This window comes from Meriones unguiculatus, chromosome 4 (assembly GCF_030254825.1).
Source record: "Meriones unguiculatus strain TT.TT164.6M chromosome 4, Bangor_MerUng_6.1, whole genome shotgun sequence".
Taxonomy (NCBI): domain Eukaryota; kingdom Metazoa; phylum Chordata; class Mammalia; order Rodentia; family Muridae; genus Meriones; species Meriones unguiculatus.
In genome coordinates, this window is record NC_083352.1 from 305,557 (window position 1) to 333,530 (window position 27,974).

A 27,974-nucleotide genomic window follows, 5' to 3' on the forward strand; every position below is an offset into this window, starting at 1 on the left:
AACCCAGAGGATTGTTCAAACAAACAGCTGAAGGAAGTGAAGGAAAAACAGGAAAATACAGTGAGACAGGTTAAGGAAATCAACAAACGGCTCAAGATCTGAAGATAGAATTGGAAAAATTAAATAAACACAAATGGAGGAAATTGTGGAGAAAAAGAACTTAGAGAATAAAACAGGAACTACAGAGGTAAGCATAACCAATAGACTACAAGAGATGGAAGAAAGAATCTCAGGTGTGGAAGATACAATGGAAGAAATCAATGTATCCACCAAAGAAAAAGTTAAAGTTAAAAAATTCCTGACAGAGACCATCCAAGAAATTCAAGACAACATCTAAGAATAATAGGAATAGAGGAAAAATAAGATTCCCTCCTCCAAGGCCCAGAAAATATTTTCAACGAAATCATAGAAGGAAATTTCCCCAACTTAAAGGAGAGGCCTATAAGCATACAAGAGGCCTATAGAACACCCAATAAATTAGACCAGAAAAGAAAATCCTTCAGCCACTTAATAATCAAAACAGTAAGTATACAGAACAAAGAAAAAATACTAAAAGCTGCAAGGGAAAAAGGCCAAGTAGCATATAATGGCAAACCCATCAGAATCACACCTGACTTTTCAACAGAGACTATGAAAGCCAGAAGGGCCTGGACAGATATCATCCATATCTTAAGAGAACACAAATGTCAGCCCAGGCTACTATACCCAACAAACTCTCAGTCCTCACAGAAGGAGAAAACAAGATATTCAAGAAAAAAACAAATTTCAACAATAGCTACACACAAATCCAGCTTTACAGAAGACACTAGAAGGAAAAATATAACCCAAGAAAACTAACTACTTTCAAGAAAACACAGGAAATAATTAACCTCACTACAGCATAAAAAAAAAAGCCAAGCACACAAACACTACCACAACCAACATCAAAATCAAACGTTCTAACAGCCACTGGTCATTAATCTCTCTCAACATCAATGGACTTAATTCTTTAATAAAAAGACAGACTAACAGAATGGTTGCATAAACAAGACCCAATAATCTGTTGCATATAAGAAACACACCTAAGTTACAAAGATAGACATTATCTGAGGGTAATGGGCTGAGAGACAGTTTTCCAAGCAAATGGACCCAGGAAACAAGCAGGAGTAGCCACTCTGATATCTGATAAAATAGACTTTCAACCAAAATTATTCAAAAGAGATGGAGAGGGACACTTCATACTCATCAAGGGAAAATTCCACCAGGAAGACATCACAATCCTGATCATCTATGCCACAGATACAAGGGCACCCACATTTGTAAATTAAACATTAATACCACTTAACAACACATAGATCCTCACACAATAATAGTGGTTGACTTCAACACCCCACTCTCAACAAAGGACAGGTCAACAAAACAGAAATTAAACAAAGGAACAATATGTCTAACCGAATCAATGGATCAAATGGACCTAACAGACATCTACAGAATTTTACACCCAAACACAAAAGAATTTACCTTCTTCTCAACACCTCATGGAACCTTCTCCAAAATAGATCATGTTGGTCACAAAGCAAGCCTCAACAGATACAAGAAGATTGAAATAATCACTTGTATCCTATGTGATCACTAAAGCTGGACCTCAACAACAACAGAAATAACAAAAAGCCTACACACAGAAATTGAACAACTCGCTACTAAATGACAGCTGGGTCAGGGAAGAAATAAAGAAAGAAATTAAAGTGTTCCTAGAATTCAATGAAAATGAAGACACAAGATACCCAAATTTATGGGACACAATGAAAGCAGTGCCAAGAGGAAAGCTCATAGCACTTAGTGCCTTCAAGTAGAAATTCAAAACATCTCACGGAAGCAACTTAATGGCTCACCTAAAAGCCCTAGGAAAAAAAGAAGCAGACACACCAAAAAGGAGTAGACAGCTGGAAATAATCAAACTCATGGCTGAAATCAATAAATTAGAAACAAATCATACAATTCAAAGAATATATAAAGAACTCAAGAAGTTAAACAGCAACAAATCAGTTAATCCAAGTAAAAATGGGGAACAGAGCTAAACAGAGAATTCTCAATAGAGGAATATCGAATGGCAGAGAAACAGTTAAAGAAATGCTCAAAGTCTTTAGTCATCAGGGAAATGCAAATCAAAACGACCCTGAGATTTCACCTTACTCCCATCAGAATAGCTAAGATCAAAAACTCAAGTGACAACACACGCTGGAAAGGATGTGGAGAAAGGGGAACCCTCCTCCACTGCTGGTGGGAATGTAAACTTTTATAACCACTTTGGAAATCAATCTGGTGCTTTCTCTGACAATTAGAAATAGCACTTCCTCAGCATCCAACTATAGCACTCCTAGGCATGTATCCAAAATATGCTCAATTATACAACAAGGACCTTTGCTCAGCAATGTTCAAAGCAGCTTTATTTGTCATAGCCAGAAGCTTGAAACAACCCAGATGCCCCTCAGTTGAGGAATGGATATAGAAATTGTGAAACATGTACACAATGAAATATTACTCAGCAATAAAAAATAAAACAAAACAAAAGAAAGAAACAAACAAACAAAAAACAAGGAAATCATGAAATCTCCAGACAAATGGTGTAAACTGGATAAGATCATCCTGAGTGAGGTATCCCAGAGGCAGAAAGACACACAGGGTATATACTCACTCATAACTGGATATTAGATATATAATATAGAATGAACATACAAAAATCTGTACACCTGAAGAAACTAATCAAGAAGGAGAACTCTGGCTAAAATACTCAATCCTCGTTCAGAAAGGAAAGAGGATGAAAATCAGAAGGGGGAGAAAACAGGGAACAGGACAGGAGCCTACCACAGAGGGCCTCTAAAAGGCTCTACCCTGTAGGGTATCAAAGCAGATGCTGAGACTTACAGCCAAACTTTGGGTTGAGTTCAGGGAATCTTATGAAAGAAGGGGGAGATGGTAAGACCTGGACAGGACAGGAGCTCCACAAAGTGATCAACAAAACCAAATAATCTGGGCACAGGGGTATTTTCTGAGACTGATACTTCAACCAAGGACCATTCATGGAGGTAACCCAGAACCCCTGCACAGATGTAGCCTATGACAGCTCAAACTCTAAGTGGGTTCCATAGTAATAGGAACAGGGACTGTCTCTGACATTAGCTGATTGTCCTGCTCTTTGATCACTTCCCCCTGATGGGGGAGCAGCCTTACCAGGCCACAGAGGAAGACAATGCAGCCACTCTTGGTGAGACTTGATAGACTAGGATCAGAAGGAAGGGGAGGATGACCTCCCTCATGAGTGGACCTGGGGAGGGACGTGGGTGGAGAAGGGGGAGGGAGGGTGGGATTGGGAGGGGAATAGGGAGAGAGCTATGGGGGGGATACAAAGTGAATAAATTGTAATTAATAAAAAGAAAAAAAAAAAGAAAAAGTAAACTTTTATCTATGGCCATATTTCTTATCTTTGAAATATATCCAATAGGATTTTTTTTCTTTTTTTTTACTTTCCAGCTGCAGAAACAAGCATTCTTACTAAAGTTCTATGATTCATTCTTTAATACATGATTATATCTAATATTGTCTTTCTTTTGACTTACCATTACTGAATGCTTTTAAGAAAGAGGTTATTCCCCATGAGGTTGCCAGGCCACAGAGGAGGACAATGCAGCCAGTCTTGATGAGACTGATAAGCTAGTATCAGATGGAGGGGGCCGAGGACCTCCCCTGTCAGTGGACTTAGGGAAGGTCATAGGAGAAGAAGAGGGAGGCAGGTTGGGATTGGAAGGGGAAGAAGGAGGTGGCTTCAGTTGGGATACAAAGTGAATAAATTGTAATTAATAAAAATAAATAAATTAAAAAAGAATCAGATTGTTGTGAAATTTTATTTTATTTTTTCTTTTTTTAAAAAATTCTTTATTAATTACAGTTTATTCGCTTTGTATCCCCCCTGTGGTTCCCTCTCTCCTCCCGTCCCAATCCCTCCTTTCCTCCACTCTCTGCATGCATGCCCCTCCCCAAGTTCACTGATAGGGGAGGTCTTCTTTTCCTTCCTTCTGACCCTAGTCAATTAGGTCTCATCAGGAGTGGCTGCATTGTCTTCTTCTGTGGCCTGGTAATGCTGCTTCCCCCTCAGGGGGAGGTAATTAAAGAGCAGGCCAATCAGTTCATGTCAGAGACATTTTTAAGAATATAAAAAAACCTTCTAATCAAAGAAATCTCATTAGACTTTTTTTTTATACAAAAAAAGAGCAAGAGCATCTGTTTTCTCTGATTACAGCTGTTTGTTACTATCTTGAGTTGGCAAGTCAGTTTTGGGCACTTTTGTAAGAAAGGAATATAGTAAAAAGGGAAAAAAACATTCTGTTTCTGATTCTGATGTGTGAACACCCTCCTTCCCCCCCCCCCCCCCCCGTCACCAGTCTTGTAACTTCTCAAGGTCTTTATAAGCCATGAGATCCATGTGAATTAATTGATGTGGAATGTGTGTTTTTTTTTCTTCTTTCACTAATTTGTTATATATATATATATATATATTTTTTTTCTTCCTCGAAGTTGGTTCACTTTTAAAATGAACAGAAATCTTAAATGAAGTATGTAGACAGTCAAAAAAATGCTTAGTCATCTAAATCATTGATGTAAGCTAAGCAAAGACCTTGAGGGACAGTTTAGCTCTGCCATGATTATGCAAATCTCACTGAGGCAAAAAGAGGTGTGTATAAGAAATACCAAAGTGACAAGCAGGTTGCAATGACAAAGTGATTACTATTATGGGTAAAATATTCTAGTCATTCAGAAAGGAGAGAGGGGAATGAGAAGTAGAAGTCATTCTAGTCAGCTACTAATGGAGGCAATAGGGCACATTTTGTAAACATAGAAAGAGAAGGATATGCTGCAGTCTGCCTTGCTTAGGGGGCGCCTCCTGGGACAGTATCTCAGTTTGGAAATACATGGCAGAAGTTACATTCAGATTAGAGACATTTGAAGTCAGGGTTATGACATACTGGCATCAGAATGACTATGGAGAACATCTTATCTAAGGTACACCATTGTTGTCTCTCAGTTTTGATTTCTTTCATACATTAAACAAATAGTATGTGGCTGCTAATATTTGATAAGCATGATGTCAAGTGTTGAGTGCACTAGATTTTATGAGGGAGAGAAAAGAATAAAGGGGAGTTAAGTGGATGATGTAATTGCTGTGAGAAAATGAGGGCTAAGATTGTATTATAGAGCTAGTAAATTCAATACTTGGTTATCTCAGATTTTCTTTTAATACATTTTATTGAGTGCCTCATACATGTGAGGTATTATGCTAAGTATTAAGTTTACAGGAATTAGCACGCATGTAGGGTGAATTCAAGGAAGAATGAAATATTACTATCATGTGAAATAACAGAAATATTTTAATAAACTGACAGGATGCATTTTATGAATATTCAGAATAAACACAAAACTCAGAAATTATATAAGATATGTTTAAATTGAATACTTTTCTACTTGAGTTTATGATTCAGTAACACCAATGACCAGAAAGTAGTCATAAAAAATATGAGGAAGTAAGGTTTGCATAGAACTTTATGTGTATGACTGATATGTATCTCAACCATCATCAGATAGGACCATAAAATGCCTGAGACCTTGAAGAGGGGTGGTTGTACAAGGGGTGGGGCAGGGACAGGCTTAAGACAAAGCACTTAAGACATTCCACCTTGGGAAATGAAGCTGTTGAGTCAGTTTTAATCACTACATTTGACCTCCAGTGATTTGTCAGAAAAGTGATAAACAAGGAAAACAACATTTAGATAGCCAGACAGCATATTAAAGTCACAATTGTGAGGACTTTCATTTACGTATATACATTTTGCCTCTGGGATAACACTTGTCAGGGTCCTGTATATACTAACTAGCACATGAAGCATGCACCTATACACATGCATAGCTATGCCTGTACAGGCACATTTACAGTTCCTTCTTTGGTAAACAGTATCAGCACTTCTTAGACTTTGCAATGACTTTCTTAATCTGGAGAGATGTTTATTATGAGCTCTAGATTATGCTTTTGTAGCCCAGAAAATCTTGGTATAAATGACAAGGATAACCATGAGTGGGCTGCTGATTAATATGTATGAAACCAATATATATTTTGTGTTATATAATGATACACTTCAGTGCTGACAATTATCTGAAAGACAAGAACATTTTGTTGTGTGGCATGGAAAACAAATGCAGATAATTTACCTTTTAAAATATATTATCCTTTAAGTAACTATAGAATTAATCTAAGAATATATAGTCTTTAAAAGCATACTATACTTTAAAGCAGTGATTCTCAACCTGTGGATCACAACCCCTTTGGGAGTCACATTAAGATATCCTGCATATTAAATTAAATATTTATGATTCATAAAGGTAGCAAAATTAAAGTTAGAAAGTAGCAACAAAATAATTTCATGGTTGGGGGAATCACCATAACATGAAGAATCATATTAAACTGTCTCAGGATTAGGAAGGTTGAGAATCACTGCCTTAAAGTCTCTACTCCTCAGAGATTATTTGTTGAAGTTCATTTATGAGGTTGGAGAAAGAGAGAGAAACTAATAAAACATTGAGAAATGTCAAAATCATTGTAGAGATAATAAGAGCTATGAGAGGTTTGGGTAGGTAGAAAATAATAGGCAATTGTATTAATTTTTCGGGGGAGCTGTGAGCAAACACCTGTTTAACCTAATGAGTGCACCAATAGACAAAAGTCATAATTTTACCAAGTCTAGCTTATTGAACCAATATGTTTATTGTGCTAACTTACTGGACCATCAGTGTGGGCTTGATTATGGAGGTTACAAAAGCTGGATAACTGAAAAGTCCCATCCCAGTATGGGTGATGGCCTCCTAAAAGCTGTACAGATGGAGTCACCTCTTCAGGTAATCTTTTGTGCCTCCTTGAAATGCTGGTACAGCTGGTAGGCAGGCGTAGAAGAAGGCAATAGCTGAAATCTTAGTCGGAATACTAATGACTCTCCTTATTTCTCTTCTTTATGTGAAGGAATGCCAACAGGTCCTGTTTTGTTAAATAATTATAGTCACTGTTATCAAGAAGGTAACAGATTTGTCATGCATAAAGAAAAGTATTCCATTATATTAGGAAATGGCTCAGAGTATGTATTGCTGTTGTTGAAGATATGAGTTTGCTTCTTAGCACTTATGTGGTAGCTTACAAACATCTGTAATTCTAGATCCAGAAGATTTGACAGCCTCTTATGGCATCTATGAGTACTGAACACATGTGTATATATCCCACCCCATAATTATAGATAAATAAGTCTTTAAAAATATAATTGAGACTACCTCTTCAGCATTTTGAAGACTACCATTAGGCACAGCCTTAAAAATCCATGGTATGTTGGACATATTACTTTGGGATTTTATAGACTCCAATGAATGTAACATGTGAGCCATTCTCAAGGATCTAGTCTAGATTTACGTGATAAATCAGATAAGCTTACCTTTAATGGCCTTGTTCTGGTTAACTGAGCTCATAATAATGAGTACTTGAAACCTACACCTAATACAAATGACTCAATAGTCTTTAAAAAGTTCAAAAAATAAACCCATGTACAGAAAGCTAAGGCAGTAAATGAGCATTTCAAGCTTTCAAGCAACAACTAAGCATTAAGAGTCCATCATTTTTCCTTTTTTTGTGTTCTGTTCTATCTATATCTGGTTGCTCTTTGGTAAGGACTTAATTTTTCCTATAGCAAATAAATTGTGTATTTATCCTCAAAGAAATGTGTTTAGTGTGGAAAGAGTTAAAGTCATGATAATAGTGCTGTATAAATGTGAAATATTTCTAGCACAGATAACTTGACTTTAACTGCTCAGAAATACAAATTAATTCCTCTTCTCTATATATGAATCTTATGTGTTAATTATTTTTATATGTATGTCTATGGGGAGGATTGTCTTGGAAATAGGCCGCATTAGATAATTTAATTCAGGTCCAGTGTTCTCAATTTCCCAAGTGCAATTAAACTCCTTTTGTGATAATGAGAGATGTGGAAAATTAAGTGTCAGTCATTGTCTTTATGGAATTTTGCATCCTGTTTCCAAGACAAAATACTTTATGGAAAATTTTTGTCCTCTATACTTTTCTTACTACTGTCAGCCCTCACTGATTACTTATGCATTTGTGGAGGTATTTTACTTAAGACAACTCTGGCTATAAGGTACCAGCAGGTTTAAAGTTGAAAATATTAGTTTCAAGTAAAACTGACTGTGGGCATGCATATCTTAAGTAAACAGATGTTTATTTTGCTCTTGGGTCAGTATATCTAGAGGTAAACAGTAACTGGCTGTGATTCCATGGTGGCTCACTTAATAGGGAATAGTGTTTCTATCCTTCTCTTCCTAGTCATGTTATGGTATCAGCAGGCAATCTTTTTTTTTCTTTTATAAAAGCAGAAGGTAGAAGGGGATCAATGCCAGCACACATTGCCTTTTAGTGGCATCAACACAAAAATAGCCAAGGATGACCTTAACCTTCAAATCCTGTTGCTTCTTCTCCCTAAGTGCTGGGATCACAAGGGTGTGCCACCACAGCTGGTTTATATGGTACTAAACAAATGCTTTATGCCTGCTAGATAAGCCCTTTAACAACTGTCATCCTTATTCAGGAAAGAATTTCATTCTAGTGTAATGCACTCATGCACGCTTTGATATTCATTTGCCTATGGATATGTGTTTTAAAGTTTAACACTGTGGTCAACCTATCGATTGCAGAACTTGACTTATTTAGTTCAGGTCTTGTCATTTTTCAGCTGAGTGATCTTAAAAATGTTACTAGCTTAAATTCCTCAACTGTAAAAGGAGATAATATGACATCGAGTTATTGTGGGGACTAATTTAGTTGCTCTATACAAATAACCTAAAAGAAAGCCAGGAGTAGTGCCAATATGTTGAAGATGTCTGTTGTTGTCATATGGAGACAAATTTTTATATTCAATTGACAGTAAATTTTGTTTACATAAAGAATTAGATGGTATGGAAGGGCTTAGGCATATGTATAATTCCTCATCCCTTAACCTCTCAAGTTAGATGGAGAAAAAACACTATAATACTGACCCAACATCAGAATAATTCATTATTTTTGCCTTTCAGACAGGATCTTACAATTATCCCAGGATGTTTTAGAATTTTCCACACTCTTGCTTCAATCTCTCAAGTTCTGGGACTGTACACCACACCTGGTTTTTTTGAACCTTAGAAAAAAAGTCTGTAAACAACTTGATGCTAGCTTTTTACAATTTTGCTGAAAACAGAGAATTGGAACTTTCAAACTGTTTCTCTAACCAAAGTTATTCATCATTTCAATTTCTGTTGGCAGTCAAAGAATTTACTAGTTTTTTAAAAATAACTCTTAGTTCCAGCTTCTCGTTACTTAGAGGCTCTAAATTTAGTTTAATGTTCTTTGAAAGTGCTGGAAAGTATATTGAATGAGTTTTAAAAAGTATATTGAATGAGTTTTGACCAATGGCATTTCCAGTCAGTTTTATTATAGTAAAACCTATATAAATCAACTTTAAAAGTATAATTTTTCTAGATGGTAAGACATGACTAAAGATACTATATGCCTCTGCATCAATCGAGATAGAGAAATCTGTTTTGAAGTGTTCTGAAAATTCTTTCCTGATGCTAGCTACCAAAAAGTGTTATACAGACTCCTGGGGAGAATTGTCACCAACAGTCTCACTCACCTGTGGGCCTTGTATGAAGCAATTCTGATAGGTCAGGTAGGACCACATACTAGTGTAATAGTGGGAAGTCAGGTACTGAGGTATCCATTCACATTATTGAATTTGAGGCCTGCTTCATAGGAGGGAATCAAGTCTGGTGCTATAAACTCAGTTGAAACATCCAGATGAGAAGGCCATAGACCATTAGTGGGGAAGCTCCTGCTATTGTTTTGCCAAATGGGAATAAATGTGCCTCCTGGATTACCTTAAAAAAATAACTTTATGCCCATAAAATAGTGTTACTTCAGCTTTGGACAGAGAAGCTTCATTTTGCAGTGGTGGGTGGTGACTACAGAGATGTGTAACTGGCTAAAGTTCAAAGAATAAGTGACTATGGAAGGCACAGCCATAAACGGAAGAGTCATACCACCTTCCAACATCACGGAAGATGGCGCCGAAAGAATATAAGAGCTGAAGGAAGGGTGAGGGTGTGGTATGGAATGTTGACTTCTGGGCATGACATAGTTGTACCCTTGAACTTACAGAAGCTGTGATTACCTTCACAAGACCTGCACAATATTGGGCCTGTCAACACCCTGCTATAGAAGGGGGAAGAGTTCATAAGACCTACCCTCGCCCTGAAGATCCATACAGAATTAACATTTGATGAGGAAGGAAAAGATATTTTCTTTTTTTTGTTTTTTTTTTTTAATTTTTTCATTAATTACACTTTATTCATTTTGTATCCCCCCATAAGCCCCTCCCTCCTCCCCTCCCGATCCCACCCTCCCTCCCCTTTCTGCATGCATGCCACTCCCCAAGTCCACTGATAGGGGAGGTTCTCCTCTCCTTTCTGATCTTAGTCTATCAGTTCTCATCAAAAGTGGCTGCATTGTCCTCTACTGTGGCCTGGTAAGGCTGCTTCCCCCTCAGGGGGAGGTGATCAAAGAGCAGGCCAATCAGATTATGTCAGAGGCAGTCCCTCTTCCCATTACTATGTAACCCAATTGGACACTGAACTGCCATGGGCTACATCTGTGCAGGGGTTCTAGGTTATCTCCATGAATAGTCCTTGGTTGGAGTATGAGTCTCTGGGAAGTTCCCTGTGTTCAAATTTTCTTGTTCTGTTGCTCTCCTTGTGGAGACCCTGTCCTCTCCAGCTCTTACTATTTCCCACTTCTTACATAAAATTCCATTCACTCTGCCCGATAGTTGGCCATCAGGCTCAGCATCTGCTTTGATAGTCTGAAGGGCAGAGCCTTTCATAGGCCCTCTGTGGTAGGTTCCTAGGTTGTTTCCTGTTTTCTTCTTCTTCGGATGTCCATCCTCTTTGCCTTTCAGGATGGGGATTGAGCGTTTTAGTTTAGTCCTCTCTTTTGCTTAGTTTCTTTAGATGCACAGATTTTAGTGGGTTTATCCTATGTTGTATGTCTATATGAGTGAGTATATACTGTGTGTGTCTTTTTGCTTCTGGGACAACTCACTCAGGATGATCCTTTCCAGGTCCCACCATTTATCTGCACATTTCATGATTTCCTTATTTTTCATTGCTGAGTAATATTCCATTGTATAGATATACCACAGTTTCTATATCCATTCTTCAGTTGAGGGGTATCTGGGTTGTTTTCAGCTTCTGGCTATTACAAATAAAGCTGCTACAAACATGGTTGAGCAAATGTCCTTTTTGTGTACTTGAGCCTCTTTTGGATATATGCCTAGGAATGGTGTGGCTGGATCTTGGGGAAGCGCTATTCCTAGTTGTCTCAGAAAGCGCTAGATTGATTTCCAGAGTGGTTGTACAAGTTTACATTCCACCAGCAGTGGAGAAGGGTTCCACTTTCTCCACAACCTCTCCAGCATGTGTTGTCACTTGAGTTTTTCATCTTGGCCATTTTCATGGGTGTAAGGTGGAATCTCAGGGTTGTTTTGATTTGCATTTCCCTAATGGCTAGTGAAGTTGAGCATTTCTTTAAGTGCTTCTCTGCCATTTGGTATTCCTCTACAGAGAATTCTCTGTTTAGCTCTGTTCCCCATTTTTTAAGTGGATTACTTGGTTTGCTGCTTTTCAGTTTCTTTAGTTCTTTATATAAACTGGATACGAGTCCTCTGTCAGATAAAGAGTTGGCGAAGATTCTTTCCCAATCTGTAGGCAGTTGCTTTGTTTTGATGACTGTGTCCTTTGCTTTACAGAAGCTTTTCAGTTTAATGAAGTCCCATTTATTGATTGTTGCTCTTAGAGCCTGTGCTGTTGGTGTTCTGTTCAGGAAGTTTTCTCCTGTACCAATGAGTTGTAGGGTATTCCCCACTTTTTTATCTAGGCAATTTAATGGGTCTGGTTTTATGTTGAGGTCTTTGATCCACTTGGACTTCAGTTTTGTGCAGGGTGATAAGTATGGATCTATTTTCATTTTTCTACATGTAGACATCCAGTTGGACCAGCACCATTTGTGGAAGATGCTATCTTTTTTCCATTGTATGGTTTTTGGCGTCTTTGTCAAAGATCAGGTGTCCATAAGTGTGTGGGTTTATTTCTGGGTCCTCTGTTCGGTTCCATTGATCCACCATTTGTTTCTATGCCAGTACCATGCAGTTTTTATAACTGTTGCTCTATAGTACAGATTGAGATCAGGGATGGAGATACCTCCAGAAGATCTTTTATTGTAGAGGATTGTTTTAGCAGTTCTGGGTTTCTTGTTATTCCATACGAAGTTGAGAGTTTTTCTTTCCAGGTCTGTAAAGATTGTGTTGGTAATTTGATGGGAATTGCATTGAATCTGTAGATTGCTTTTGGTAAGATGGCCATTTTTACTATGTTAATCCTGCTAAGCCATGAGCATGGGAGATCTTTCCATCTTCTGATATCTTCTTCTAATTCATTCTTCAGAGACTTGAAATTTTTTTCATACAAGTCTTTGACTTCCTTGGTTAGGGTTACTCCAAGGTACCTTACGTCATTTGTGGCTATAGTGAAGGGTGTTTCTTCCCTAATTTCTTTCTCAGCCCTTTTGTCTTTTGTATACAGGAGGGCTACTGATTTTTTTTTTTGAGTTAATTTTGTATCCGTCCAATTTGCTGAAGGTGTTTATCAGCTGTAGGAGTTCTCTGGTAGAATTTTTGGGGTCATTCATGTATACTATCATATCATTTGCAAATAGTGATAATTTGACTTCTTCCTTTCCAATTTGTATCCCCTGATCTCCTTCAACTGTCTTATTGCTCTAGCAAGGACTTCCAGAACTATGTTGAAGAGATATGGAGAGAGTGGGCAGTCTTGTCTTGTCCCTGATTTCAGTGGGATTGCTTTAAGTTTCTCTCCATTCAGTTTGATGTTGCCTATAGGTTTGCTGTATATCGCCTTTACTATGTTTAGATATGTGCCTTGTATCCCTGATCTCTCCAAGACTTTAAGCATGAATGGATGTTGGATTTTGTCAAATGCTTTTGCAGCATCTAGGGAGATGATCATGTAGTTTTTTTCTTTCAATTTGTTAATATGGTAGATCCCATTGATGGATTTCCGTATATTGAACCACCCCTGCATACATGGGATGAAGCCTACTTGGTCATGGTGGATGATATCTTTGATGTGTTCTTGTATTTGGTTTGCGAGTATTTTGTTGAGTATTTTTACATCAATGTTCATAAGGGAGATTGGCCTGAAGTTCTCTTTTTTTGTTGGGTCTTTGTGAGGTTCAGGTGCCAAGGTGACTGTGGCTTCATAGAATAAGTTTGTTAATATTCCTTCTGTTTCTATTTTGCGGAATAGTTTGAAGAGAACTGGAGTTAGCTCTTTTCTGAATGTCTGGTAGAATTCTGCCCCGAAACCATCAGGTCCTGGGCTTGTTTTGGATGGGAGACTTTTGATGACTGCTTCTATTTCTTTGGGGGATATAGGACTATTTAATTGATTTACCTGGTCCTGATTCAGCTTTGGTAAGTGGAATCGATCAAGAAAATTGTCCATTTCATTTAGATTTTCAAATTTTGTGGCATATAGACTTTTGAAGTAAGTCCTAATGAGTGTTTGGATTTCCTCAGTGTCTGTAGTTATGTCCCTCTTTTCATTTCTGATTTTGTTTATTTGGATGCTGTCTCTCTGCCTTTTAGTTAGCTTGGCTAAGGGTTTGTCAATCTTGTTGATCTTCTCAAAGAACCAGCTCTTGGTTTCATTCATTCTTTGAATTGTTTAATTTGTTTCAAATTGATTGATTTCAGCCCTGAGTTTGATTATTTCCAGCTGTCTACTCCTTTTTGGTTTGTCTGCTTCTTCTTTTTCTAGGGTTTTTAAGAGAGCCATTAAGTTGCTTGAATGCACTGTCTCAAATTTCTTCTTGAAGGCACTTAGTGCTATGAACTTTCCTCTTAGCACTGCCTTCATTGTGTCCCACAAGTTTGGGTATGTTGTGTCTTCATTTTCATTGAATTCTAGGAAGACTTTAATTTCTTTCTTTATTTCTTCCCTGACCCAGCTGTCTTTTAGTAGCAAGTTGTTCAGTTTCCATGTATGTGTAGGCTTTTTGCTATTTCTGTTTTTATTGAGGTCCAGGATACAAGGGATTATTTCAATCTTCTTGTATCTGTTGAGGCTTGCTTTGTGACCAACTATGTGGTCTATTTTGGAGAAGGTTACATGAGGTGCTGAGAAGAAGATAAATTCTTTTGTGTTTGGGTGTAAGGTTCTGTAAATGTCTGTTAGGTCCATTTGATTCATCACCTTTGTTAGAGATATTGTGTCATTGTTTAATTTCTTATTAGTTGACCTGTCCTTTGTTGAGAGTGGGGTGTTGAAGTCTCCCACTATTAGTGTGTGGGGATCTATGTGTGGTTTAAGTTTTATCAATGTTTCTTTTACAAATGTGGGTGCCCTTGTATTTGGGGCATAGATGTTCATGGATGTGATGCCTTCTTGTTGGAATTTTCCCTTGATGAGTATGAAGTGACCTTCCTCATCTCTTTGTAGGTATTGTTGAAATTTGTTTTTGTCATTGAATACCTTGTTTTCTCCTTCTATGAGGACTGAGAGTTTTGCTGGGTATAGTAGCCTGCGGTGACATCTATGTTCTCTTAGGGTCTGCATGATATCTATCCAGGCCCCTCTGGCTTTCATAGTCTCTGTTGAAAAGTCAGGTGTGATTCTAATGGGTTTGCCATTATATGTTACTTGGCCTTTTTCTCTTGCAGCTTTTAGTACTTTTTCTTTGTTCTGTATACTTACGGTTTTGATTATCATGTGCTGGGAGGATTTTCTTTTCTGGTCTAATTTATTGGGTGTTCTATAGGCCTCTTGTATTCTTATAGGCCTCTCCTTTAAGTTGAGGAAATTTTCTTCAATGATTTTGTTGAAAATATTTTCTGGGCCTTGGTGCAGGGAATCTTCTTTTTTCTCTATTCCTATTATTCTTAGGTTTTGTCTTTTTATGTTGTCTTGAATTTCTTGGACGGTCTGTGTCAGGAATTTTTTAGATTTAACATTTTCTTTGACAGATACACCTATTTTTTCCATCGTATCTTCCATACCTGAGATTCTTCCATTTCTTGTAGCCTATTGGTTATGGTAACCTCTATAGTTCCTGCTTTCTTCCCTAAGTTCTTTCTCTCCACAATTTCTTCCATTTGTGTTTTTTTTTTTTATTTTTAATTTTTCCAATTCTATCTTCAGGTCTTGAGCTATTTTGTTGGTTTCCTTCACCTGTCTGACTGTATTTTCATGTTTTTCTGTCAATTCCTTCAGCTGTTTGTTTGAACAATCCACTGTTTCTTTTATTTCATTCAGTGATTTAAGCATTTCCTCTCTAAAGGCCACAAACTGTTTGGCTGCAGCTTCCTCTATTTCTTTTCATATTTTATTTGTTTCCTCTGTTATCTTCTTCATGAGCATAGATGTTAGGTCATCTCCTTGAATTTCAATTATGTTGGGGTGTCTAGGGCTATTTACCCCTGGATAATTGGGTTCTGGAGATGCCATATTGCTCTTGCTTTTGTTGGTTGAACTTTTACGCTGTCCTCTACCCATTTGACTATCTTAGGTGTTCGAAGTTGGTTTCTGGTTGTTCCTGGACTCCTGTAGTGGATAGAATCCCTTTGGCAGGAAGATGCTTTTTCCTGAAGGAAGCCTTCTCAGCTTTTTGGGTATAGTCACTGTATGGCTGGTGTTTTTCTGGAGTTGCTACAGCTCACCTCAGGCATAGAGACCTGGGTGATAACTGTGGACCTGATTAGTCAAGATGGCTCTCCTCTCACTGGGAGAAGTCCTGGAGACAGCTGCCCTCCTTCTGGGTTTCTTGCTGTAAATTTAGTGATCAGCTGCTGTAACCTGTGTGTCCCATTGTTTGGTCGGTTTTGTTAGGGATAACTGGTTGCCCCTTGGAGCAGTATCTGGGGGTTGATCTCAGGTTCCCAGTCTTTTGTAGGTCTGAGGTTGGGGCTCTGTGCTCCAGAACCCAAGAGGTAATCGTTAGCAGGTGAGTACTGCTCTCCTGGTAACAGCAGGCTATCTGGTGCTCAGCAGTTCCCTGGGTTGGGCCAGTCTGTGGGACTTTTTCCGGGGATATACTGGGTTGCCTAAGTCCATCCACTTTGCTTCCTTCCTTGTTCCTTGTGAGGGTTCCTCCAGACAGTGACTCTAAGACTCTGGTGTCTTGGGGCACACAGTTCTGTCTGTAAGGAGTAGTTGGTACAAAGCAGGCCTCTGGGCTGGTGGAGCATGTGCCAGCCTGCTAGTCTGCGGGAGCTGGGTTCCCAATAACTCTGTGCTTTCTGCTTGGGCCCGGATCTGTGATGGCTGGGCGTACTAGCCTGTTTGCAATCTGAGGTCTGCTAGACTTTCCCCAGGCAAAGCCTAGGTGACCCCAGCAGCACGGTTTCTTCCTTCCCTGAGGGGCCCTCTTCGTATAGGGGTTCCCAGTCTCTGTTGTACTGGGGCGCACAGCTTGTCTGTACTGGTGAGCTGGTCGCGCAGCTCTGTGCGTGGCGGGAGCTCAGTTGTGATGGGGGCGGGTGCCCGCTGTCCGTGAGACCTTCCAGGGAAAGACTGGGTGACCCGTGATCAGACTCGCAACTTTGCTTCCCCATGGGCTTTTCTTTGGACTGGGACTCCCAGTCTCAGGCACCCTTGTGCCCACCGATCAGCCTGGGAAAGTGATCGGGACTCGCAGGCGTGCAGCTCTGGCCCAAGACCCAGTGCCTGTGTTACCTGGGATTTCTTCCGGGTTCTGGCTGGTCAGCCCGAGATTGGACCCTACCGATTCCCACACTGTGGGAGCCTCCCCTCACCTGAGAAGCACGATTGCTGTAGTTTTAGGGCCCAGAGTTCAGTCTCCTGGTCGCTACACGGAGAGTGCTGTCCTGCTTTTCAGACACAGTGCTCTCCTGGAGCCACCATCTTTGCTCCTCAAAAGATATTTTCTTCAGTGGTATTGCATTAGTTGCTTTTGGTTGTTATGATGAAATGCCATGACTATAAACAACTTATGGAAGAATTTATTTTTGGTTTTTAATTGCTAAGTAGTATTTCATTGTGTAAAAGTACCACAATTTCTGTATCCATTCCTCAACTGAGAGACAACTGGGTTGTTTCCAGGTTCTGGCTCTTACAAATAAAGCTGCTATGAACATGGTTGAGCAAATGTCCTTGTTGTGTACTTAAGCATCTTTTGCATATATGCCTAGGAGTGGTAAAACTGGATCTTGAAGAAGCGCTACTCCTAATGGTCTGAGAATGCACCAGATTGATTTTCAAAGTGGTTGTACAAGTTTGCATTGCCACCAGCAATGGAAGAGGGTTCCTCTTTCTCCACAACCTCTCTAGAATGTGTGATCAATCCTTACTTAGAAAGACAAATGGGATTGACATTGGATGTAAGAGAAAACAAATAACAGGACAGTAGCCTACACAAAGGGACTCTGAAAGACTCTACCTAGCAGTGTATCAAAGCAGATACTAAGACTCATAACCAAACCTTCTGCAGAGTGCAAGGAATCATAAGAAAGAAGAGGGAGTTAATATGACCTGGAGAGGAGAGGAGCTCCACAAGGACCAAATATATCTGGGCACAGGGGTCTTTTATGAGACTGTTTCTCCAACCAAGGACTGTGTATGGATATAACCTAGAACCTCTGCTCGTATATAGTCCATGGTAGCTCAGTATCCAAGTGGGTACCCTAGTAAGGGCAACAGGGACTATTTCTGACATGAACTCAATGGATGGCTCTTTGACACCCCCCAAAGGAGGAACAGCCCTTCTAGGCCACAGAGGAGCACTTTGCAGCCAGTCCTGATGATACCTGATAAACCAGGGTCAGATGAAAGGGGAGGAGGTCCTCCCCAAGTAGTGGACTTGGAAAGGGGCAGGGAGGATATGAAAGAGGGAAGGTGGTATAGGGAGGGAATGAGGGAGCAGGATACAGCTGGGATACAAAGTTAATAGACTGTAACTAATATTCAAAAAGTAAAAAAAAAATAAAATAAATATTTTTTTTGGGTTATGGTTCCATAGTATGAGAGTCCATAATAGTGGAGAAGAATGGTATCAGGCTGCTAGAATAAAAAGCTGAGAGATCCCATCTCCAATCACATACAGAAAGCAGAAAGAGTAAACTGGAAGATTAATGAGACTATAGGCTTGTCCCAAGTCATGTATGTCCTCTCTTGAGTTTCCACATACATAAAAATTCTGTAACCTCCCTGAACTGCACCACTGTCCTGGAACCAAAGTCAAATAGATGAGCTTATGTGCAACATTTCTAATAAATAAATAAACAAATAAATAAATTAATAAATAAATAAACCATTTAAAATCTAATCAGACAAATGTGGTAAGGTTCCCACATTTATCTTAACAATTATAATAAAAATCACTGGGATGCACATATAAAGAAGACTTGAAAGTAGGTGCACTAATTTCGAAGAGGAAGGGTATAAGTAGAAGAAGAAAGGGAGCAAGAGAGGGTAAGAGGTATTTTGTGTTTCTATATATGAAAGTAGCACAAAATAGCCATTATTATGTATTATTAACATATGCTAATAAAAATTAAAAGTAAATTTTAATGAATTTTTTGTTTACATTTATTGTACAAAATAATGGGTATCATTGTGACATTCATATATTCCTAGCATGCATTCATGTGCTTTTCTCATTTCCAGCCTCCTTCCCCTCCCTTGATTTTCCCTTACCTCAGTGCCTGTTCTTTTCTTTTCCCCAAATATTTCCACTTTTACTACTATTACATTATTAAAATTAAAAATCTAAATTTTGACTATGAGAGAAAACATGTAATATCTTTCTTTCTGAACCTGCCTTATATTCTGTAATACAATGATCTTCAATTTTACCCATTTTCCTGCAGATGACGTACTTTTCATAAACTCTTACAGATGTGAAGCCTCCTCCAAAGTCATGATGACCTCAAATTACTCCTTCATGTTTCCTTGAAGCCAATCTCTTCTCTATGTGCTTTGAAGATTGGCTTTTAGTGACAATTTTTATTTCAGGTGATATTGCTGGAATGCATAGGGATGAGATCGATGGCTGGTTTTATCTTTTTAAGAATTTGCAAAGTGTTTTTTGTTTTTAAAGCAGTGGCACCACCAGGAGTCTATGAGAGCTGTTGTCTGTCTCTTGACATCATTGATGTCTTCTCTTGCTAGCTATTTTTCTGGACATTCAGTGGTACATCACTGTGGTTTAATTCACATTTGTTAACTGTCATGGTGAGTATCTTTTCATTGTTTGTCATTGTTTCCTGCTCTTTGGCTCCAGTTGCCAGTGTTTGATGAAAGATTTATTAAAATATTCTTACTAATTTTAAAAATTCAGTTAGTTGATTGGCTTCTTACTATTGAAATTTAAGTTATTTTATTTTGGTTTATCATGTGAGTTTTGGTTTGGTATATGTCTGTGTGTGCACATGGGTACACTAAAGTCAGAGGAAAATGTTGGTGATCTAATCTACCAATGTCCACCTTATTTTGAGAGTGTGTCTCTCACAGGACCTAAAACTAACTGTGTCTTCTAGGGTGGCTGGTCAGTGATCACTCAAGATCAACCTGATTTTTTCCCCTACTCCTGGGACAACAGGCATTCAAGGCCATGTTGAACTTTTATGTGAGTGCTTGGAATTTGGATCCAGAGCCCTATAGTTGTACAGCAAGTTCTGTCACCTACTGAGCAATCTCCCTAGTCTTTCTTATGTATTTTAGACTCATTATTTTGTAATGTGTTTTTAATGTTAGAATATCTATTCTTTCTTGACAGAGTCTCATATGCAGTCCAGACTGACTCTGAACTCACTATGTAGCCCAGGCTAAGCTGAAATCCACAGCATTCCTCATGCCTCCCCATGCAGCTCCGGTATTATACATACACCACCATACTTGACTTTATCCTGTTTTATATGTACTTTTTATCTTAGAGCCCAAGATTGAGCTGATGTATACTCTTTTCTGAAGAGCTGTGAATCTGAGGGAGAGGGGAGGTGGGAAGAAATGGAAGAGGGGAGGAAGGGAAGGCTGCCATCAATATGTATTGTATAAGAATAAAGAAAAATAAAAAGTATAAAAAAGTTTTGTATGTTTTTTAAAAAAATATACTGGCATGTCTTTTACTAATTTGGACAGTTTTCTTTCATAATCCCATTAAAAGTCTGGTCAATGCCATTTACTTAGTTCTTTTCTACTATGCCTATAGTTCAACAATTTGCTATTTTCATGGCATCTCATAGTTTCTGCTTATTCCTTTAGTGTATTTTAAAACTTTCATATTCTTTGACTGAGTGGCTGAATTCCTCTACTTTATTCCCAAGTCCTGATATTCTGTCTTGATCTACTCTACTGATAAAGCTTTCAGAGTCTTCTAACTGGGTTGTTTAGTCTTTACCCTTATATTTCCCACTTCACACTTCAAGGAATCAAGTCAAAACAATTAGCCAAAGTAGATCTTTTTTATTTTTTATTTTTATCATTAGTTACATTTTATTAACTCTGTATCCCAGCTATATCCTGCTCCCTCATTCCCTCCCATCCTACTCTCCCTCCCTCATCTCCTCCCTGCCCCTTTCCAAGTCCACTGTTTGGGGAAGACCTCCTCCCCTTTCATCTGACCCTGTTTTATCAGGTATCTTCAGGACTAGCTGCAAAGTCCTACTTTGTGGCCTAGCAAACCTGCTCCTCCCTTGGGGAGTGGGGAGGTCAAAGAGCCTGCCATTGAGTTCCTGTCAGAAATGTCAGAGTTCCTGTTCCCCTTACTATGGGAAACCAATTGGTTACTGAGCTACTACGGGCTACATTGAGCTGAGGTTCTAGGTTATGTCCATAGATGGTCCTTGGTGGAGTGTCAGTCTCAAAAAAAAAAAAAAAGACCCCTGTGCCCACATATATTTGGTCCTTGTGGAGCTCCTAGCATTTCCACATAATACTAACTCCCCCTTCTTCCCAACCCAGATGTCCATCAACGGAGGAATAGATACAGAAATTGTGGTGTTTTTACACAATGAATACTACTCAGCAATCAAAAAGGAGGAAATCATGAAATTTGCAGGCAAATCATGGGATCTAGAAAAGATCATTCTTAGTGAAGTATCCCAGAAAGAGAAAGACACACACAGTATATACTCACTTATATAGACCTAGAAGATATGATAAACATAATGAAATCTATGCACCTAAAGAAGATAAACAATGACGTTGAACATTTCTTTAAGTGTTTTTCTGTCCTTCTATATTCCTTTACAGAGAATTTTATGTTTAGCTCTATTCCCCACTTTCTTAATTGGATTACTTGGTTTGCTGCTTTTCAGCTTCTTTAGTTCTTTATATTACTGGATATTAACCCTCTGTCAGATAAAGGGTTGGTGAAGATTCTTTTCTAATCTGTAGGCAGTCATTTTGTCTTGATGACTGTGTCCTTTGCTTTACAGAGCTTTTCCGTTTCATGAGGTCCCATTTATTGATTGTTGCTCTTAGAGCCTGTGCTGTTGGTGTTCTGTTCAGTAAGTTGTCTCCCGTACCAATGAGTTCAAGGGTCTTCCCCACTTTTTCTTCTAATTGATTTAATGTGTCTGGTTTTATGTTGAGGTCTTTGATCCACTTGGACTACAGTTTTGTGCAGGGTGATAAGTATGGATCTATTTTCATTTTTCTACATGTAGACATCCAGTTAGACCAGCACCATTTGTTGAAGATTAGCCATCAGGAAAATGCAAATCAAAATGACCGTGAGATTTCACCTTACACCCATCAGAATGGCCAAGATGAAAAACTCGAGTGACAATACATGCTGGAGAGGCTGGAGAGAAAAGGGAACTCTCCTCTACTGCTGGTGGGAATGTAAACTTGTACAACCACTCTGGAAATCAATCTGGCGCTTGTTTTCTCAGATAACTAGGAATAGCGCTTCCTCAAGATCCAGCCATAACACTCCTAGGCATATATCCAAAAGAGGCTCAAGTACACAATAAGGACATTTGCTCAACCATGTTTGTAGCAGCTTTATTTGTAATAGCCAGAAGCTGGAAACAGCCCAGATGCCCCTCAACTGAAGAATGGATATAGAAATTGTGGTACATCTACACAATGGAATATTACTCAGCAATGAAAAACAAGGAAATCATGACATTTGCAGGTAAATGGTGGGACCTGGAAATGATCATCCTGAGTGAGCTGTCCCAGAAGTGGAAAGACACACGGTATTTACTCAGTCATATAGACATGTAATATAGGATAAACCTACTAAAATCTGTACATCTGAATAAATTAATCAGGAGAGAGGACTCTGACTAAAATGCTCAATCCCCATCCTGAAAGGCAAAGAGGAAGGACATCAGAAGAAGAAAACAGGAAACAAGCTAGAAACCCGCCATGGAGGGCCTTTGAAAGGCTCTGCCCTGCAGACTATCAAAGCAGATGCTGAGACTTATGGCTAACTGTTGGGCAGAGTGCATGGAATCTTATGTAAGAAGTGTGAAATAGTAAGATCTGGTAATGGGCAAAGAGACACTTTATTGGTGATGTTATTCTTACATCAGTCAGGGGCAGAGCAGATGGCAATCTTTTGTTCATCCTAGACTGATGCCTAGCTTGATAGCTAAAGCTGTCTTATGCCTAGTACTCATTAAAAATAAAATAAAATCCAGGTAGCACAGCACAGGAGAAGGAAGACAGTCAGATACCTGGGGCTCGCCATACCACCCACAGACCTGACCTCCAGCACAGGTGGGCCATAGACACCTACATGTGGGGTGATGCCCTTTCCCTCTCCCCTCTTGGCCACCAGCAGTAGCCGAGAGAGCTGCCTCTCGGGTTATGAGAGCAGGAGGGAGGGCTAACCCTGCCCATTCACTGGCTGTAGCACTCAGGAGAGAGGGCTCTACACCTTGCCTAGGCAATACAGTGGACTGTTGAGCCAGTCCTAAGGTTTGTGAGAGCAGGGGAGCTGTCTCAGCTCCTCACAGACTACTGACACTTGGGAGTGTGGGCCCTGAACTTTGACTGGGAAGCACAGTGGAGCTGACTCTGGAGGCATGAGTGTGGGCGAACAGGCCCTGAAGGTATGAAAACAGGAGAGCTGACCCTGTCTCCTGCCATTGACAGCATTTGGTGGCCTAGCCAGAGCAGTGCTGGAGAGTTTGCCCTGGTTGTGCAGAAATAAAACAGGCTGACCAGCTCAGCTACCATCCAGGCCTAGATCCAGGTCTCTAAATTGTCTCACCCCCAAATCTGTATTATGTACGAATGGTTGGGATGTGTGAAAGTGTCAGTCCTGCTGTTCCAAAAATGCAGGATCTCCATGACAAAGGACAATAAGAGGATAACTGAGAAGAGTGCTAAGAAGGATGCAATGTTGATGGTGTCACAGAAGCCAGAGATCTTAAACCAGACCAATGACTCATTGCAGTGAGTATGTGCAAGTGAAGACGTGTGGATAGAGGGATATATTGTGGGACAGACACATTGTGACATACTTCAGCTTCCACTACGAGATTTTTATATGCTTTTTGTTTTGTTCTTTGTTTGTTCTTGTGTCTTTTATTTTTGTGTGTGGGAGAGGTGGCAAAGACAAAGGGCAGATTAAGGGGATGAGGAGATGAGCAGAACTGGGATGCAAGATTGAAACTGACAAAGAAGCAATAAAAAGTTAAAAAATGCATCATTGTAAGTCACGCTGGTACATAAATTTAAAGGCTGATTTTATTTATTTATTTATTACAATTTATTCACTTTGTATTCCTTCTGTAGCCCCCTCCCTCATCTCCTCCCAGTCCCACCAACCATCCCTCTTCACCCCTATGCCCTTCCCCTAGTCCACTGATAGGGAAGGACTTTCTTCCCCTTCTCTCTGACTCTAGCCTATCAGGTCTCAACAGGGCTGGCTGCATCATCTCCCTCTGTGGCCTGGTAAGGTTGTACTCCCCAAAGAGGAGGTAATCAAAGAGGCAGTCACTGAGTTCATGTCAGAAACAGCACCTCCTTCTTTACTAGAGAACCCACTTGAAAACTGAGCAGCCTATGGGCTTCCTCTGAGTGGGGTTCTAAGTCCTCTCCATGCACGGTCCTTGGTTGGAGTATTGGTCTTTGTAGGCCTCCCTGGGTCCAGGTTATTTTGGCTCTGTTGGTCTTGTTGTGGAGTCCTGTCTCCTCCAGTTCTTTTTATCCCCTCCTTCTTCCATAAGATTTCCTGCATTCTGCCCAAAGTTTGGCTATGAGTCTCAGTATCTCCTTTGATACCCTGATGGGTAGAGTCTTTCAGAAGCCCCCCGTGAAAGGTTCCTGTCCTGTTCCCCGTCTTCTCCTACTTCCAATGTCTATCCTCTTTGCCCTTTTGAATGAGGTTTCAGCTTATTCGCTAGGGTATTCTTTGCTGTCTAGCTTCTTTAGGGCTATAGATTTTAGTATGTTTAAACTATATTATACAGCTAATATCCACTTATAAGTGAGTATATACCATATGTGTTTTTCTGCTTCTGGGTTACCTCACTCAGGATGATCTTTTCTAGTTCCCACCATTTGCCTGCAAATTTCATGATTTCCTTGTTTTTAATTGCTGAGTAGTATTCCATTATGTAAATGTACCACAATTTCAGTATCCATTCTTCAGTTGAGGGACATCTAGGTTGCATCCAGATTCTGGCTATTATGAATAATGCTGCTATGAGTATAGTTTGAGTAAATGTCTTTGTTGTATGCTTTAGCATCTTTTAGATATATTCCCAGTAGCTGGATCTTGAGGAAGCAGTATTCCTAATTTTCTGAGAAACCAGTAGATTGATTTCCAAAGTGGTTGTACAAGTTTACATTCTCACCAGCAATGGAGGAGGGTTCCCCTTTCTCCACATTCTCTCCAGCATGTGTTTTCACTTGAGTTTTTAACCTTAACCATTCTGATGGGTTTGAGGTGGAATCTCAGGGTCATTTTGATTTGCATTTCCCTGATGACTAATAATGTTGAACATTTCTTTTAAGTGTTTTTGTGCCATTATATATACCTCTGTTAAGAATTCTCTGTTTAGCTCTGTACCCCATTTTTAATGGGAATACTTGGAGAGATAAAGTGTAGTCATTTATTTGTTTTGTACCTTTTATAGAAAGGATTTTATGTGGATTAGATGTCTTCTTTCAATGTCTCACTGATGATCTTGGATCTTTGAAGGATTACAGCTGCTATATTCTGGTTGACAAAAGAATCTCCACCTCTACCACAAAGTCTTTTTAGATTAAAAGCATTCCAAAACAGAGCCAAACCCTCTTTTTTATTATTCGTTACAATTTATTCACTTTGTATCCCAGCTGTGACCCCCTCCTTAGTCTCCTCCAACCCCCCCTTCTCCTCCTATGCCCCTACCATAGTCCACTGACAGGGGAGACCCTAGCCTATCAGGTCTCATCAAGACTGGCTGCATTGTCTTTCTCTGTGGCTTGGCAAGGCTCCACTCCCCCACCCCCAACAGGGAGATGATCAGAGAGTCTGCCACTGAGTCCATGCAAGAGACAGCTCCTGCTCCCCTTACTAGGGAACCCACCTGGAGACTGAGTCTATAGGCTACTGGTTGGGGTATCAGTCTCTGCAGGGCTCCTAGGGCCCAATTTGTTTGTTTTTTTGTTTGTTTATCTGTTGGTCTCCTTTTGGAGCTCCTGTTCCCTCCAGGTCTTTCTAGCTCCCCTTTCTTTCATAAAATTCCATGCCCTCTGCCCAAAGTTTGGCTATGAATCTCAGCCTCTGCTTTGATACCTCCATCAGTAGAGCCTTTCAGAGGCCTCCTGTGGATATATCTAAAATATGCTCAACTACACAAGAACATTTGCTCAACCCTGTTCATAGCAGCTATATTTGTAATAGCCAGAATCTGAAAACAACCTATATTAAACAGAGGAAAGGATACAGAAATTGTGGTACATTTACACAACGGAATACTACTTAGCTATTAAAAGCAAAGAAATCATGAAATTTGCAAGCAAATGGTGGGGACTAGAAAAGATCATCTTGAGTGAGGTAATCCAGAAGCAGAAAGACACATATGGTATATACTCACTCATAAGTAGTTATTAGACATATAATATTGGATAAACATACTAACTTCTATAGTCCTAAAGAAGCTAAACAACAGGAAAGACGCTAGGGATGATGCTCAATCCTCATTCAGAAGGGCAAATGTGATAGACATCAGAAGCAGGAGAAGACATGGAACAGGACAGGAGCCTACCAAACCCTCTTTATTCTAAACTCTTAAATATGTGTATAACTAGGAAAACATATGAATCTTTTCCCCAGATATCAATGTTGATTGTATCTATTGATATTAAAGATTTTTCTACTCTCAGCCAATGACTTGTAGTAATATTAGGGATACTGAGAGCTGGCTGTGGACAGGGGCTTATAAAGAAGACTAGAGGATACCGCAAGCACTGAGAATGTCAGACAGGGATGATTTATAAAACAGAAAGGGAAATTTGTTATATATCCTGTGTGCATACTCTTTGGACAATCCCACATTCCTGTGAGTACCCATGGCATGGTTTGAAGACTTGTGTTTGTTCTAAATATAAGTCCTAATCAATTGGCCTCAGTGAGATGTATTTGATATCCTACTGTGTCTCTATGGGTCCCTCAGTGATCCAATCATTCCAAAGAATATATATTTTTTTTTGTTAGAAGAAATTGAGTGTCTTCTTCATACTAACATAGAATAGAATGATATGTTTGAGGAATTTCAGTAAGGTTGAGACCCTGAGTCTTCTCCATTGGCATTGATGAGAAATTTTAATACATGAGTAATTAACCTCTCTCTCTCTCTCTCTCTCTCTCTCTCTCTCTCTCTCTGTGTGTGTGTCTGTCTCTGTCTTCTCTCTCTCTTACACACACACACACACACACACACACACACACACACAGTCTTTGATTAATGTTTCTCCTGCACTATTTTCTTGGGGGGGGAATCTCAATTGGTATCAGTAGGAGACTCAATTATTAGTGTATTTAATTAAGAGTTTCTTTCAGCACTTTTCAAAGAACAATTTAAGATCTCAGAAACTCCACCTTATTTATATTCATAGGATTGTACAGTGAGGACATCTTGACAGAACTCACAAAGCTCACAGAACTCACAAAAACTCCACTAGCCAGATATTACAGAAATCATTTATTCATGCCTTTGAAATAAAATATGCATTTAATATGAAACAGCAGCAATAATGTGACTTAATCAGCTTTTCAAACTTTTAAAAATAGAATGTCATTTTAAAAAGCTTAGCTATTATTCTTCCTTCTAAAATATTAAGAGAAAAATAAACTCACCAACCACTACATTTCGAAGAAAACAATGTTCTATGTCGCTCACATTCTTTAATCAACAGGGAAGAAAAATGCGCTGTTGCAGCTGCTGGCATCCAGGCCTTCAACATTGGTTGTGTTGAGAACTTGATAGAAATTCACAGGATGTCTTTAGTGCATCTGTATGTTTTCTGCTTGAGGAGGAAAGTGTGGAAGGTACTTAATGGTGAGACTTCCCTTTGCATCCGGAGGTACTTGATATTCAAAAGGGGGAAAAATCCATTCTCTCCTCTTCTAATCAATATTCAAAGCCTTAAGACATTCCTCACCCAACTTATTGTATTTGTCTTTTGGGGGAAAAATGCTCCAAATTGTTTGTTTATTTATTTTTTATGTTCGGATGTATGTATGAAGGCATATGTGGTCAATAGCAGGTGTCTTCCTTTGTAGCTCTTCACTTTTTTGAGATATGGCCTCTCATTGAACT

The 27,974-nt window shown here is 39.3% G+C and overlaps 1 long non-coding RNA gene and 1 other non-coding gene across 2 annotated transcripts in view; both read left to right on the forward strand.

The window, feature by feature from the left end:
- The window catches only part of LOC132653576 (uncharacterized), a 28,779-nt gene extending 8,541 nt beyond the window's left edge, over positions 1 to 20,238 (forward strand). The window contains exons 2-3 of the long non-coding RNA XR_009591279.1: positions 19,743 to 19,831; positions 19,982 to 20,238. This is a non-coding gene — a long non-coding RNA (uncharacterized LOC132653576). The remainder of the gene's footprint in view (positions 1 to 19,742; positions 19,832 to 19,981) is intronic.
- Positions 20,239 to 22,694: 2,456 nt separating this feature from the next.
- Positions 22,695 to 22,837, forward strand: LOC132653845 (small nucleolar RNA SNORA48). Its single transcript, XR_009591687.1, has one exon. It is a non-coding gene; the product is annotated as a small nucleolar RNA SNORA48 (small nucleolar RNA).
- Positions 22,838 to 27,974: the final 5,137 nt, after the last annotated feature.